This window comes from Canis lupus, chromosome 11 (genome assembly GCF_048164855.1).
Source record: "Canis lupus baileyi chromosome 11, mCanLup2.hap1, whole genome shotgun sequence".
NCBI lineage: Eukaryota > Metazoa > Chordata > Mammalia > Carnivora > Canidae > Canis > Canis lupus.
In genome coordinates, this window is record NC_132848.1 from 14907504 (window position 1) to 14923194 (window position 15691).

The window sequence follows — 15691 nt, forward strand, 5'->3', positions numbered from 1 at the left end:
TGAGATTTTTTTTTTAAATCTCTTCCTTCTCCTGAACTCTTAGAGCACTTTTCTCCCATACCTCAATGTGACATTCTCTATTAGACTCTGTTATCTATTTGTATTTTCTCTCTACTAGTATCCCGGTAACCAGGGTCTATATTTCTTCAACTTTGTGTCTCTCATACCATGAACTATGCCTAAGGCATGTTGAATGAACAAAAGAATAAGTAAATGTTTTGATTTTTGCTTTTTCCTAAAGGTATGATTTTTAAAAACAACCGTCTTCTATCAATGAAACAGCTATTGCCCAATTTACCAACTTTTTCTCATCGTCACCATAATTAGAGATATTCTTTGGACTTTTTAGTTGTTTTGGCACAAAACCCAGTGCTTCCTTTTATTAAACCTGCTATAATATTTTAACCTAATGTGAAAGTAGCAAAGCAAAACCAAAAACTGCATTCTGGCTTGTCAACATCTGTCTTTTTAATCCCTTTTATCTCTTAACTAAAATCCTTCTCCAACTTTCCTACTTGACATCTTTGAGTGCTTTTATGTTAGCATTGCTCATCATGAAGTCACCTTGCACAGCCCGGCCCTCCCACTAGGAAAGCAGGTTCCAATTAAGCTAACAGACAGCCGGGTGAAAACAGTGTCCACTGACATGAGGATAACACAATGTTTTCAAGAATGAAAGGTTCACAACTTTTTTTCCAGAAACAGTAACATTCAAGGCAGCTCAGATTGCAAGGAAGACAAGGAGTCTACATCAGAGAGCCTGTGAAGTAAACTGGCAAAAAAAAAAAAAAAGTGGGGGGGGGGGGTTGGCAGGATGATGAGCTATCCAAAGAGAAGGAGGTGGAAGCCAAATGCTCTTGGCAAGAACAAGGGCTTTGTCTTCACAGAGTCTTGAGTTGAAAAGTAAGAATCTCTTTCTTACCAGCTCAGAGAACTTTGTTCTTCTATCAACAAATATTTTTTCAGTGCCCATAAAGTTTTAGATTCTAGGTATATGATAGTCAATGGAGCAACTATAGTCTCAGCCTTGGTAAAGTTTACAATCTAACAGGGCATACACATAAAGCAGATAAATGAATGAATAAATATGTGCTTACAAATGATGATGAGTGCTATGAAGGGAAAAGAGAGGTGTCAAGAGCATCAATGACACTAAGAACCTACCATGAAGAAACCTCTGGGGAGGTAATGAGTTCATTGATGCAAAAAAATAAGGAGTCAGCTACACAAAGAGTGTGGGTGAAATAATTAATCAGAGAGAGGAAAATGATATTTTGCTTCATTCACAAGATGGATGATCTTGTGAGAGTCTACATACAAACTGCTTGGCACAGAATTGGCCCTTTGTAAATTCTCAGCAACCGGTCCTTCTTGCTATCGCTATGGCTGTTGTTTGTATATGCCCGGTAGCCACCTAGAAAAGCCTACAGATCACTGAGAGATCTTTTAAGCCCTAGCAGACTCTCAAACAATAAGCAACAGTACTTACATCTTTAATCCAGAAGGAAATATATCGAAAAATCTGTAAAGCATAGAGAAAAATCTAATGAGATTTTAGCATCTTCTTCCTTTCCTTTCCTTGATGAGTCCTTCATCTGGATTTCTTTATCATGACAAAACCTCACTAATTCATATGCTGATAATTAGGGATTTTGCATTTGTTCTGTGAGGCAAATAAATAGTGTAATCAAAATGAAAGGCAAAATGCCTAGTTTAATTAAGGAAACCCGTTGTTTCTGAGCAGCTTTAACCACATACATTTGCATACAATTAATGTGCTGATTACAAATGACTCAAATTTTCTCATTAGAGCAAGGCAAGTTAAGATCTTACTCTGTAGCACTTGACCTCTGTAAACTTACATTTTTTGTCAAAGTTTGCCATAAATAAGGCATGCCATTAACTCTGATTCTTTTTGTCAATTAGTACAGATTAGAGTTTCTGTGTGGCCAGTCCTACATTGACCTGCTTTCCTTCAGTAGCATCTCATCATTTATGCATTTCCCAGAAGTCAGTGGATCCAATTAAGGTGTACTCCTTTAGGTGTAAATAATCTCTGTAATAGTTACAATTTGATAAAGATTGAAAGGGTGTTCAAGAAGTAATTTTCCTTTATTATTCTGCCAAATTTTCCTTTCTATAATCCTCAAACTGATTCCCACATCTCTAATTCCATATGCCCAAAGCCCCATAAGGGTCCCATATGATTCTCTACATACTTAAAAACAAAAATAGTCTTTGTTCTCTGCCTCATGGGATGAGAAAATTTGTCAGAAAAGTTGTGCAAGTTTTAGCACAGAGATCCCGAAGTCAGGCCTCCCATTAGACAAAAGGCTTCAAACTTGACCCTGTATGACTAATGTGTTTTATTCATCTTCAATGATAATCTTGAAGTCCCATGGGAAGGGTGGTTTCATTTTTTTTTAAATTTTTATTTATTTATGATAGTTACACACACAGAGAGAGAGAGAGAGAGAGAGAGAGAGGCGCAGAGACATAGGCAGAGGGAGAAGCAGGCTCCATGCACCGGGAGCCCGACGTGGGATTCGATCCTGGGTCTCCAGGATCGCACCCTGAGCCAAAGGCAGGCGCCAAACCGCTGCGCCACCCAGGGATCCCGGGAAGGGTGGTTTCAGATCATCTCTAGGATGTGTTTTATTCAGACCATTTCATAAAATATTTTTAAAAACCCAAGATTATCATTAGAAAGGTTTGGGACATGGTGAAAGGACTTTTTTTTAAAGATAAAGCCATAATGCCCATACAGATATCAAATGAATATGTGTTAAAGATTTTACTTAATTCATCATTAATGAAGGAATTGATAAGAAATTATAAGTGATTGAAAGAAGACTCCGAAGACAATCCATAGGTCAAGAATATTAAAATCTGCAAAGGGAGGCAGAGTTGGCTACTTTCACAGTGAGGGACAGAAATCAATGGAATCTCTACTGGGCTGAATTTATTTGCATGCCCAAAACAAGAATAATTATTCATTGCTATCAATTATCTATAATTTACAGAATTGTAGAGTAGCTCAAAGGCAATAAAAGGCCCAGAGCATCCATAAAATCAGAACTGGATAACCCAGAAGAGAATGCTCTAACCAAAGCAGAGTTTTCCACTGAAGCATTACAGTTTTTCCACTATAGGAAAAATTTTTCCCTACAGTGCAAATGGCACATATGCTTTCCACTATTATTCCCATATCTATTCATCCACAAATGTATACTGAAATATTTCTGTATGCCAGACGGACTGCTAATCTCTGGAAACCAAGACATGAATCATACATGGTTTCTATCCTCAAAAAGCTTAAAATATATGTGCAAACAAATGAGGGCAATGAAAGCGCAGGTGGTGGTGGTGGTGGTGGTGGTGGTGGTGTATAACAAAGATTTATACAGAGTACAGTGAGGACAGAAGTGATGAGTAATCTTCAGACTGAAAGAATCATCTTCAGAGACTCTAGCCAGCCTGAGAGAAAAGACTTTAAAAATAATTGACACGGAGGATTCTCCGAAAGAGCAGGCCAAGCTGATCTACACCACTGCTCCCAGGGCCCACAATGCAGAATGGACCCTCCTCTCTGAGAATTTGCCACCGGTTGTTTAGTGCTGCTACGTTGGATATGAAAGTCAAGAACCCCCAGACAACTGAAGAAAACTCTAACACAAAAGGCAGAAAACAAGACAAACAATAAATAACCAACTATGCACAAAAGTGAAAACCTTAAAAAACTACCATTAGGGGTACTTGGGGGGCTCAGTGGTTGAGGGTCTGCCTTCGGCTCAGGGCATGACCCCAGGGTCCTAGGATCGAGTCCCACATCAGGTTGGGTTCCCCACAGAGAGTCTGCTTCTCCCTCTGCCTGTGTCCCTGCCTCTCTCTGTCTCTCACGAATAAATAAATAAACCTAAAACACACACATGCACACACAAAACTGCCATTACTATAGTTAAAAAGTGGATGGCCCTTGAAATACAAATAGAATGTTATAAATAAAGGGAACAATCAAAGAATAAGAAAGAGCCCTTGAAAAAAAAAACAAAAATGTTGCAGAAACAAAATATTTATGAAAAGGGTAAGAAGATATTCAGGAGATCTCCTATAAAGTAGAGCAAAAGATAACGAGATGAATAAGAAAGGAAAGAAAATTAGAGAATTGGTCAAAGAAGCCCAAGATGTTCAGAAAGAATGAATAGAGACAACGGAGGAAAGAAAAACATCAAATAAATATAAGAACATTTCCTACATTGAAAGCATCCCTAGAGTGCCCAGAAGAAAATACCACATGTGTAAATATATCTGTGTCAGGCACATCCTAAGAAACCAAAGAATGCTGTGGACAAGTCTATGTTCCTCAAAAGCAACTAGAGAGAAAAGAATTTTTTTAATTAAAATATAAATAAGATTGAGTCACAGGCAAAAGATCAAGTAGCACGGCTTTGGATTTGTTGGCTTCGAAATTCTGAAAGAAAGTGACTTGTGACCCAGAGTTCTACACAGCCACACTACCAGGTGAGCACGATGATAGACTAACACATCTGTAGACATGCGACGGCCCCAAATATTCACACACACACACACACACACACACACACCCTTACATCCCTTCCCTGGAAATGACTGGGAGTTTCTCCCAAAAGGCGGGTGTGGAGACAGGGAATCCACCTGGAGGGCGAGGCAGAGGAAGGCCTGAGTGATGAAGAGAGATTCCAGGAGCAGGGCTGGATGCCAGGTGTGGGCCGCAGTCAGCCCGGGCCCCAGCAGGTCAGAAGGCTCCGGGAGAGAAGTGTGCAAAAGGTGAAAGGGGGCGAATGCCTGCCGTGTGGGAACACGAGGAGGGCAGGTGCACACCCCTGCGGAGGGTTCAACACATGCAGGGACGAGCAGGCACACGGGGAACGCAGCGTGGCTAACTGCGGAAAAGAGGAAAGGTGTGTGGTCAAGCCAGCGGCATCCCTCATGCGAGTCACCTGCGAGTGACACCTGCCAGCTCCAGGACGTGGCCCCAAAGTCCCCACAAGCACCCAGGAGAGGGAGTTCCTGGGACCCATGTGCAGAGGCTGCTGCTCGCAGGGGGCGGCCGGCCTTCCCGGGACCAGGCCGTGGAGCTCAGAGGCCGTGAGGAACACAGACGTGTGTGGCCTTGGGGAGCTGTCTGACCGTTTACACGGAAATGTCCGTGGGGGTTCACATCTTGGTGAAGTCAGACCTGCATCTTTAGGAGCGAACAAGGGTCGAGAAGGTGGAGACGGGCACGCATGATTTTAGGGTGAAGTTGGCGAGAGAGGAGCCGTAAGGGACGAAGGGGTGGGGAAGGCAGGACGTGGGTTCTGTGCGTTAGGGACCCACGGGAGGGATGAGGGTGCACCGGGTGGTCCCGAGGGCTGGGGAGGGCGGGCGGGGGAGGAGCCGAGGCTCAGAGCCCACCCCACCCCGGAGCTTCAGGCAGCGAGGCTCGGTGCCCACCACCCCCCCCCCCCGCTCGGGAGCTGCAGGCAGTGAGGTTCGGCGCCCCCCCCCCTCGGGAGCTGCAGGCAGTGAGGCTCGTTGCCCCCCCTCGGCAGCTGCAGGCAGCGAGGCTCAGCGGCAGGTGCACCCAGATGCGTCGGAGCCCAGTGGCCATGAAGAAGCCAGGACCCCGCACCCCGTGCCTCGGACCGGGACAGGCTCGGGGCCCACTGCGTGCCCCGCACACGCTGTGCACCTGTCCAAGTCCATCTCCGCTGTAGGTGTTTGTTTTTTTTTAATTTTTTTTTAATTTTTATTTATTTATGATAGTCACACAGAGAGAGAGAGAGAGAGAGGCAGAGACACAGGCAGAGGGAGAAGCAGGCTCCATGCACCGGGAGCCCGACGTGGGATTTGATCCCGGGTCTCCAGGATTGCGCCCGGGGCCAAAGGCAGGCACTAAACCTCTGCGGCAACCAGAGATCCCGGTGTTTTTAAAAATGTCATGGGGTCAGAAGCCTGCGGGGCTCAGGGCGTGACCCCAAGGTCCTGGGTTCGAGTTCTGCATGGGTCCTCACAGGGAGCCTGCTTCTCCCTCTGCCTGTGTCTTGGCCTCTCTCTGTGTGTCTCTAATGAATAAATACATAAACTCTTTTTAAAAAATGAATAATAAATAAATAAAAGTGTCACAAGGTCGACGCATTCACTGATTCCTGGTTTATTTTCTTGCTCTTCCTGAATCACACCAACAATAGCAAGTGTAGGCTTACACTAATGTGCACACACATGCACACACACACACACACACCTTTCCTCACTGAGAGGCATGTGTGCACTGAGAACAGCCCTTCAGGCAGGACTGTGCTGACAGCGTAGCAAACAGGGCTCCGGTATTCTCTTATAAATCAGATTTCTGTTTCTTATTGGCATCTGTCAAGGACACTAGGTCAGCAGCACTCTCCTGTGGTAGCACCTCGCTCAGCCCTTGGGACTCTACCCTCAACCCAAGGACTGCAGTTCAGCAATAGGTCCGGCAGGGTACATTTGCTACAGATTTCTAGCGCTGTGGTGATCCAGGTGCCACCAACACGTCCTGTGACATGTCCAGCACCACCCAGATGCCCTGAAGTTCAGCTCTTTCAAATGCCAATCATGGCCCTGATGTTTGGAGCAGCATGCCACGCCATGACCAATTGCCTCCACCCTCCTCAATCTCAGTCTTTCCACCCTGGTATGTCTTCTAATATAAGCCATTCCTATTTGCACTTCAAACGTAAATAAGTGACCCTGCTACAGAATATAAACATGTCAGGCACGGTGCCAAGGTTTTTGCATCTCCATGTACATTTACACTCCTTGACTTCCGTTATTTCTGCAAGCACCACCCGAGAACAGAAGCATGATGCTGGCCCCACCGTAAGGGATCTGAAGTGATTGACCAGAATGCAAACCCGAGTCATCCTCCCTCCAGGGTCCTGGAGTATGAGGGGCTACCACGGTGGCCACAGCCCAGGAGCCAAAGAAAGGGCTTATGCCTGCACAGGGGTCCCCTGGAAGCCAGGGCAGGGATGCCTTCGCCCCTTCACCCCTCCGCCCGACAGCATGTTGGCTGCAAGTCTAATAAAACTGAGATCCGCTGCAAACTTATGTGAGCAGCCCCTCCTGTTATAAAGATCTTCCTTGAATCCTTTACGGTTTGCAGATGACCCTGTGTAGGTGCCTAGTGTGTACACACATTCGTGTTCGTACGCCAAAAACTGTTGACATCTCACTTTACTAAATCTGATGATAACACTGCGAGTTATTTATTGTGATCCTTGTTGACGGAAAAGAAAAATGAAGATTCTGGGTGGCTAAGGGACGTGCATGAGGCTGCGGAGCCAGGTGCTTTGGGAGAAAGAGCACCAACAGAGCCAGCTTTCAGGCCAAGCTCCCAACCCCATAGCTGTGAACAGCGCTGGGCAGGGCTGCATTCCTCCTCCCTGTCGCCCTTCTGTACATGGCCCAGAGGTGATAGTGATGTGTTAACATTTTTAATTTTTTTTAAAAAAGAGACCATTTGACCATACCCACCTAGGAAATCATGTATGTATAATATACAGAGATACACAAAGTGCAGGCTATTTTCCATGTGATTCAGATGCAGGAATTGGTAGGCTACACCAGCTGATAGGTTTTTATGATATAAGAACAGACCAAGGATGCTAATTACATATGAATATAAGATCAGCCAACAGTTATTCCTTCATAAGACTTAGGTTGTATAGCACAAGGTTTAATAATCCCGTGTGGGGGGATCCCTGGGTGGCTCAGCAGTTTGGTGCCTGCCTTTGGTCCAGAGCATGATCCTGGAGTCCCGGGATCAAGTCCAACATCAGGCTCCCTGTGTGGACCCTGCTTCTCTCTCTGCCTCTCTCTCTCTCTCTCTCTCTCTCTCTGTCTCTCATAAATAAATAAATAAAATCTTTAAAAATAATAATAATAATCCCGTGCGGATGCTGCAAACAGATGTGCCTGGTCCTTTTAAAAGACAAAGGCATTTCCCTGAACAACTTCATTTCTTTCCTGCAAAAGCAGTCCTGCTAACCATGAGGTTCCCTGTCTTGCAATATTCAAAGGACAGCTTTTTCTCACGGTGAACCAGGAAACAATACTCTGTTTTCTATGGAAAATTTGCCTTGGAAAATTATCTTGACCTTGAGATGTTTTTTGAAGTAGAATCAATGTGAAAACTGTCCTTGGGCACACCCTCTCCTCCTCCCCCCAAAAAAAGGTTCGTGAGAAATTTCCATTACCTGAACTGTTCAATTATGGTCTTGACTTTCCTCCCGTCTTATTCTTTGACTGTTGAAAGGGCCCTTGTTTATTTATTTGGAGCAGACAAGAGGACTGGCATAGCACAGGGCCATTTTAATAATAAGCCATGCCCTCACGAGTTAGAAAAGAACAATTCATTTCTCTTAAAATCATACAGAACTATATTTTCTTACTAAGGCTATCTTGCTGCAGATGCCAAATCCAGATATAGCAAGGCCATCAAAAAAACAGAGAATGTATACTTATGCTATGTGAACCACCTTTAGAGTAATGTCTACCTTAACAGACCTTTTCCTTTCCACAAGGAAGATTCTAGAAACTAAGTCTATTTTGTTAGAACATTAAAAAGAATTAAGTTGCACACAGATACCAGCCAAACCCACAACAGACTAAAATACGAAACAGTTCCACATTCATAATTATGCAAAACATTCCAAATATGAGGCTGTCACACCCAAGGGAAGCACACAAATTTAAAAATCTCATCACTTGTGTGACTTTCGGAGACTTGCCCTCTTCTCCCATTTTATGCTACATCATGTGTTACAGTTTCATCAAAGCCAACAGTTTGTTTCATTTAAAATATCTTCAATGAGCTTAGTGAGAACAGCTGCAATGCAGGTCTCTCCTCTCACATTAATACTACTGAGTATTGCTTTTTGTTCCATTTCCAGTCTAGACTTAATTAACCAGATCTCCACAAAGTCTGCTCAGCCACCTGTCTCCATGTTCAAAGTTAATTGTTGTTTCTCCCAGGTGAGTATAGGAGTAAATGAACAACATTAATGTGCTCTTTATAGGAAGAACAAACAAACTATTAACAGTTAAGAAGGGAAGAAGGGAAAGAGGATGAATGGATGGGAGGAAGAGAGAATAGGAGGAAACAAAAGGGATTTTTGTTTATAAGGGTTTGCCCTGGTCATTCTTTTTTTTTTTTTTTCCACAACTAATCAACATAATAGTTGTATTTTTATCAGCATTAATCGATTACCCTGGGACAGGAGTCAGGGCAGAGGCAAGAAATATCCCATTTGTCCTACTGGCTTCAGTAAATGAAATATAGTGATGAATCTCACACCTATTATCTATCATGACATCATTGGGCCAATAAGTAGATGTTTCCCAAATTAGCAGGGGTAGAGAGCACCCCATTTCCCATTATTTCAATAATCCGACGTCATTATGCCATGTTTCAAACTGGTTACAATTCAACAAACTGTTTTCTGCAACAAATGAAGACATATGGACAAAAGTCAAAGAGCAAATTTAAACGTTTTAGCTGTTAGGATGAACATAAATACACTCTGCTTTAATAAACTAATCAGATGTTCATCCATACAATGCACATAGAATCACCATCAATAAAACAGAGCTGCCAAGACTAAGCCCTGGAAATCAATTAAAGGAAATGCTGACACTAAATTTACACACATTTTGGATGTACAGCATTAATCCTTTAATTCTCTGTAATTTCACACATCTGGTCCTCCTTTTTTCCTGTGGATTTCCATGTATAAAGAAATGCTAGCTAAGATCATAAGCTTTGCATTATTCTTTAAAGCACTATGGTGCCTAGTACACAACTTTGCAAACACATGCCTCTGTGTTGGGCAACATATTCAGAAGGGTGGAAAGTCATCACCTCCAGGAGGTATGGTTATAGTTATAAAAATCTAGCAGTGCAAAAACTCCAGTGTTGAAAGCCATTAATTCCAACTCACATTGCCAAACCACTGCTAGCAAAGTATATGTACATGGCACCCCTGATCACAGGTGTATCATCACCTAAGTACATCCTATATTCAAAGAAGGTCTTGTCTGTGGGGAGAAATAAAAGGTCTGTATACAACCTAAGTGTATGCATCTGTGATCCATTGACTGGGGATGAGAATCTCACAGCCATAGATGCATGTAAAATTAATTCCAAGCTTCATCTAGCAATAATCCCATCCTCTCAAGTGAAAAAGTCAGAAAAAAATTCCCTTGGGATCCTCTTAATTTCTTTACCTACTAATGAAAAAAGTGGATAGATTAGACCTCTTTTAAATTAGCTACCTGCCCTTGCACTGCTTTTTCAGGGAAATGAGGAAAAAGAAGAACTCCGATCTGAAATCTATAACAGTGTTCTTCACAATTTTGTACATATGGCAGTTTCATTAACAAGAAACAGCAGAGTGCAATGAGGTGTCAGGATATCTGGCTTCTAGTCCTGGTTTTACCATCCAGGAGGTATGGGATGTGAGGAAGCTTGTTGAACATCTCTGGGTCTTCATTTGTTCCCAGCCTCCAAATAGGTATGAACTATGTTTGTTTGCCTTGCTTTGTGTTTGTTCCCATATGGTTTTAAAACTCAGTTACAGAAATGTATACAAAGCAGAAAAATTATATTATAAAACTAATGAGGTTAACTTGCAGTTACATCTCCTTCTAATTCTATCTCATTATGTCCATGTCGGGCACTGGTAACACACAAGCATTACTACGCAACCTAGACAGCTCAGCAGGGCAGGCAAATGTGGGCTTGATTGTCCAATATTAATATCCTCTGATGCAATTAATCAAGCTGGCAAAGCTTCCTGGGACAACAAATGGCTGAAGGGGAAAATGGTATGGGTCTGCTTCAAAATGGTTTCCAGGCAGCTCTCTTAGTCGTTGCCAGATGAGGGGCTAAATCAGGATTCAGCAAGCTTTTCCTGTAAAACGCCAGATAATAAATATTTTAGGATTTGCAGGGCTTTGTTGAAGCTACTCAGAGCTGACAGCACTCTACCAAAGTAGGTATAGACAATATGTAAGTAGAGTATGGCCATATCCCAAGGAAAGTTTACTCATGGTGGCTGAGATGTGAATTTCATATAATTATTACATATTGCAAAATATGATTCTTCTTTGGATTTTTATCTCAATTGTGTAAAAATGAAAAAAAATCTTAGCTCTTGAGTGTACAAGAGCAAGTGTAAGCTGGAATTTGGCCCAAGACCCTTAGTTTGCCAATTCCCAAGTGAATGTTAGTTAGGAAATTGTACAGGTTTTTCACCTGGACTCTGTTGAGATGCCTATTTGGGTTGCATCGTGCGATTATTGATGGTCCTCCACAGTGTATGTGATGGCGTCTACGGATCAGGCTCGCTGCGCCAAGTAAATACAGCGAGAGTGAAAGAAATAAACCTCACACATGGAACCGAGAGAAAGAGAAACAGAGAAGTGCAAACAAGCCCTAAGCCAGATGGCAGGTACTCTGATCTCTGATCCTGCCCTTGGCAGAGAGTCACCAGGAGACCAGAGGAAAGATAAAGCCAAAGGCTTAGGCGCGGTAAAGGCAAGGCCAGGCTCACACCTATGAATGAAGCGCAGTGTTCTCTCAACTTAAAGAGGTCATCTAGCACATCAATACTCACTGGCTCCCAAACTGGTTTAACTAGTCTTGGAGGCCTCCTGCTTTTGTGGATAGTAAAACTCTAGCAGGGACCACAGTCTTATCTTTAACTTCCTTTGAAAATTGTAAATACTCCCCCCCCCCCCAAAAAAAAAAAAACTCAATAAGTCACCAATGTTGGTGTTGATCGGGTTATTTTACTCAGGGCTTGGAGCAAACAGCAACAGCAGGTAGGAACTAGGGATGACCAGGCATTCGAGAAGGAGACAGAAGGTCACCAAGCAAAAGCACTCAAACTTTGCCAGTTTCACAGTTTAGGCTAAGTGAGTCCTCGTCATTCATTCCCTGGCATTTATTGGGCTCCTGTTCAATTCAAAGTGCTTGGCAACCAGAACCTTAAGCTTCATGATGCTCGCAAACACAGGAATACGATGGAGGCATTCTTCCTGTGTTGATAATAGCTAACCTTACGCCAAAAGGTCAGTTGAGCTCTAGTAAGAAAGCCAAAGTTTGCTGATGATTCCAGATATCTTCATTTCCATTCAGAATAACCCATGGTGAAATCTGCAGTATAATGATACACTGAGCTCCCTGCCTAGCAGATTGTATTTTTCCCCGCACATTTGAAACCAGAATACATTGGTTCTTCAATACTAACATAATGGTTTTAATGGTTAATCAACCATGTGCAAGAAAAATACATAAAAAGAATAATCCCTATTTGAGTTTGGCGAAAATTTCTACCATTTGCTTCACTAATATTTTGTGGTGAGAACTAAACTCCAGAAATTCTCTGTGGAACCTTCAGCTCGTTAGAACACACATCAGTTACCATATTGTCGCTAACAGTGTCGGAAAGACAGATCAATTGGAAATGCCTAGAAAATAGGGGATAACACCTGGGTTAAAACAAACATTAGAGTCAGATGGGCCCAGATTTGAGTTGCAGCTCAGCTGCCTAACAGCAGTGTCACCTCAGGCAAGTGATGTCCTCTTCCCAAGCCTCAGTGTCCTTACCTGTAAAACATGGATAAGAATTCTACTCGTAGGTTTGTGGTAAGCATCCCAGACTCGTGTCTGTGAGAGGGCTCAGGACAGCATCCAGCAGGAGCAGGCTTCCAATCAATGCCAGCCTCTCTGTCAGATTATGCTGATCTCTACTTGAAAGCAAAGTCAGAATCAGGCTCATCATAATTGGCTTTCTGGTAAACTGAGGTCATACAACAATCCCCTTTCCTCAATCACTGAGAGACTTGGATTCCCTTTCCTGCTTCAGTAAGCAAGCCTGGAGCAACGTATTTAGGGATTTTTTTCTTTCTTGTTGTTAACTGAGGACCCAGCAGTAATTATGTCTAGAATTAAATCCTGTCATCTACTAGGCATTTGACCTTGTGAGTTCTTTCTTTCTTTTTTTTTTTTTCTAACTTTTTTGTGCCTCATTCCTCTGTCTTTAAAACCAGAACAGGGCTCGCTTCGGCAGCATATATACCAAAATTGGATCAATACAGAGAAGATTGGTGTGGCCCCTGTGCAAAGTTGACACACAAATTCATAAAATCCGAATACTAACAGTATCTAATTGTTTAGCTCTTAGGGTTATTGTATGGAAATACATATGTGTGGACATACATGCACACGTGTGTGTGTACACACAGAGCTCAGTAACAGATAATCCTATGTGAGTTTGTAAGTATTTGCCATTAGGATTAACATTAATGTTCTGGACATTAAAAAAAAATAGTGAAGCTAAAAGATTGAGAAGCTGTAGGGGAGTCTGTCATTTCACTGAAGAAATTGTAATTGAAGTATTATCATGTTCCAAGCACTGTTCTATTTCTGGTTACTCTCCTTCTGGGTGAGGAAGACACATATAAGCTGTACTTGCAGAATTATCTGTTTGGTTTTTAAAGTTTAAATAAATCTCTATTGTAAAGAAAGATTTGCTGTTTGTGTCTTCCTCCTAAAATCTAAAGGTAGAAGAAAAACAACTTAGTCGGCTGGAATTTTTTTTTTTTCAGTTGTAGTTCCCTCCGAGGTGTGTATGTCTTTGGTTAGTTCTGTGGGAGACTGCCCACCTCTCACCCCTCCCCTTAGATTCTGAGTGGAGGCTGCACCGTCCCTACTATGTCATATGTGATGAAGGCCCTCAAAGGAATCCCTACACTTGGAAGCTACGCTCAGATGTACTTCATGTGAAGGATCTGCCGTCCTATTTAAGGCTAGAGGTAGCTATGAGCCAAGAAGAAACTTAGTTTTTAACCCAAAGCCTAACTTACTATGACTGACTTACCATGCTGGGAGCACCCACTCCAGCTTATACTAACATCAGGAGAGTTAAGTCCTTAAAGAAGTTGTCACTTTGGTTAGTGGTTTTTGGTTTTGTCTTGTTTTGTTTTAAGGATGGGGAGAAGTAGAGATGAGGGAACTTATGATATGTTTAACTGAAATTAGAGATGAGGGGACTTATGATATGTTTAACTGAAATTAGTATTTGAGACTTAAAACATCTCTTTTTGCTAGAGATGATGAACAAAAAGTAAAATATGAAAATGGGTCCTGATTTCCCAATAACAGAACTTTCTGGACTTGCGCTTCTTTGGATGTAGGTTCTGGGGACTGTACGAGCCACCCTCTAAGGTTCTGCTGATAAAGGACCCCTTCATCTTCATCTGTCCTGTGGTAGCAGCAGGAGCATGGGTCCCACCTGCCTACATGACAGCTGCTCACTCTCTGGTGACCTGCAATGTCACTTCCCAGAGCGCGGCCCCTTCCAGGACCCTGCCCAACACCATTTCTTCTCCTAGGCTGGAGGAGATTTCCAAGTTTGGGTTTAAACACATCAAAATATAAAAGACTTAGTTACACCCTTCCATCAGGAAAATGATTTTTATTTTCTTACACTCACATAATGAATTAATCCAATTCAGTGTTTTCCACAGAATAAGGAAGATTTGTCTGATTTTCTTTGCTGCAAATAACAAACTCCCTGAGAGAGAGAAAGTGTGGTGGGGGGGAGTCATTTCTGGAGATCGCTGGTGAGGCACTTGCCCACAACAGCTAACGGGGGGCTTCAGTTGACCTGGAAGAGTGGAATTTGGGGGAAATTCTAACCATATACTAGCTACCGTGATCTCAGAATACATTTTAGCATACTTGTTTTCAAAAACAGAAAAAGCCTGCTTTTTCCTTTATCATTCCTCCTTGAAAAGGTTGCATTAAATCAAAAGGGTACCTTAACATCCGTGACATCCTAACATTGAAAAAAATGGCTACAGAATCTTCTTTACAGTCACAACAGAAACCAGATTGTGACTGTCCATTGATGTGCAAGGGGCTCCATGCAGAAAGGAAGGGAGAGGTAATACGTATATTTTAAACAAGTGTATAGATTGAGTTTTGTTTTGTTTTTTAAGATTTTATGTATTTATTTATGAGAGACACACAAAGAGAGATGGAGGGAGAAGCAGGCTCCCTGTGGGGAGCCCATGTGGGACTGATCCTGGGACTCCAGGATCACAGCCCCAACTGAAGGCAGACGCTCTACCACTGAGCCACCCAGGCGTCTCCAAATTGGTTTTATTATAGTAACTAGTCAATCCCAGTAGAGGAAGGACTACAAAAAACAACAGGAGTCAATGAACAAGGTCAGCAATTTAGAGGCTGTTTCTCTGGGACAGAAAAATCAGAGCAAATCCAATAAACATTTCAGTAACAAAACCTACACTACACGGTTGTCAACCTAATATAGGCCGTGGTAGGGGGAAAGGGGCGGGCAGGTGAAGAAAATCACATCAGTCCTACATCGTAGGGGAAGAAAGCCTTCCCCTTCTTCCCTTGTAGGTTCTTGGGCTGGCCTAATAATTAAATTGACATAATACAGATCAACAGGAGAAAAAGAAATTCAATATTGTATGCACTGGAGCCCCAAAGATGTGTGAGTCAAAAATGTGGCCAAAGCAGGCAGCTTTCATGACTTTCAAAGATACAATTATTCCTGAAGATTTGGATTTGACAACACAGAGGAGTTTGGGTGTGGGGTAG

The 15691-nt window shown here is 42.6% G+C and overlaps 1 pseudogene; it reads left to right on the forward strand.

Moving 5' to 3' along the window:
• Nucleotides 1–13114: 13114 nt before the first annotated feature.
• On the forward strand, nucleotides 13115–13234 carry LOC140600583 (U6 spliceosomal RNA; annotated as a pseudogene).
• The last annotated feature ends 2457 nt before the right edge of the window (nucleotides 13235–15691 follow it).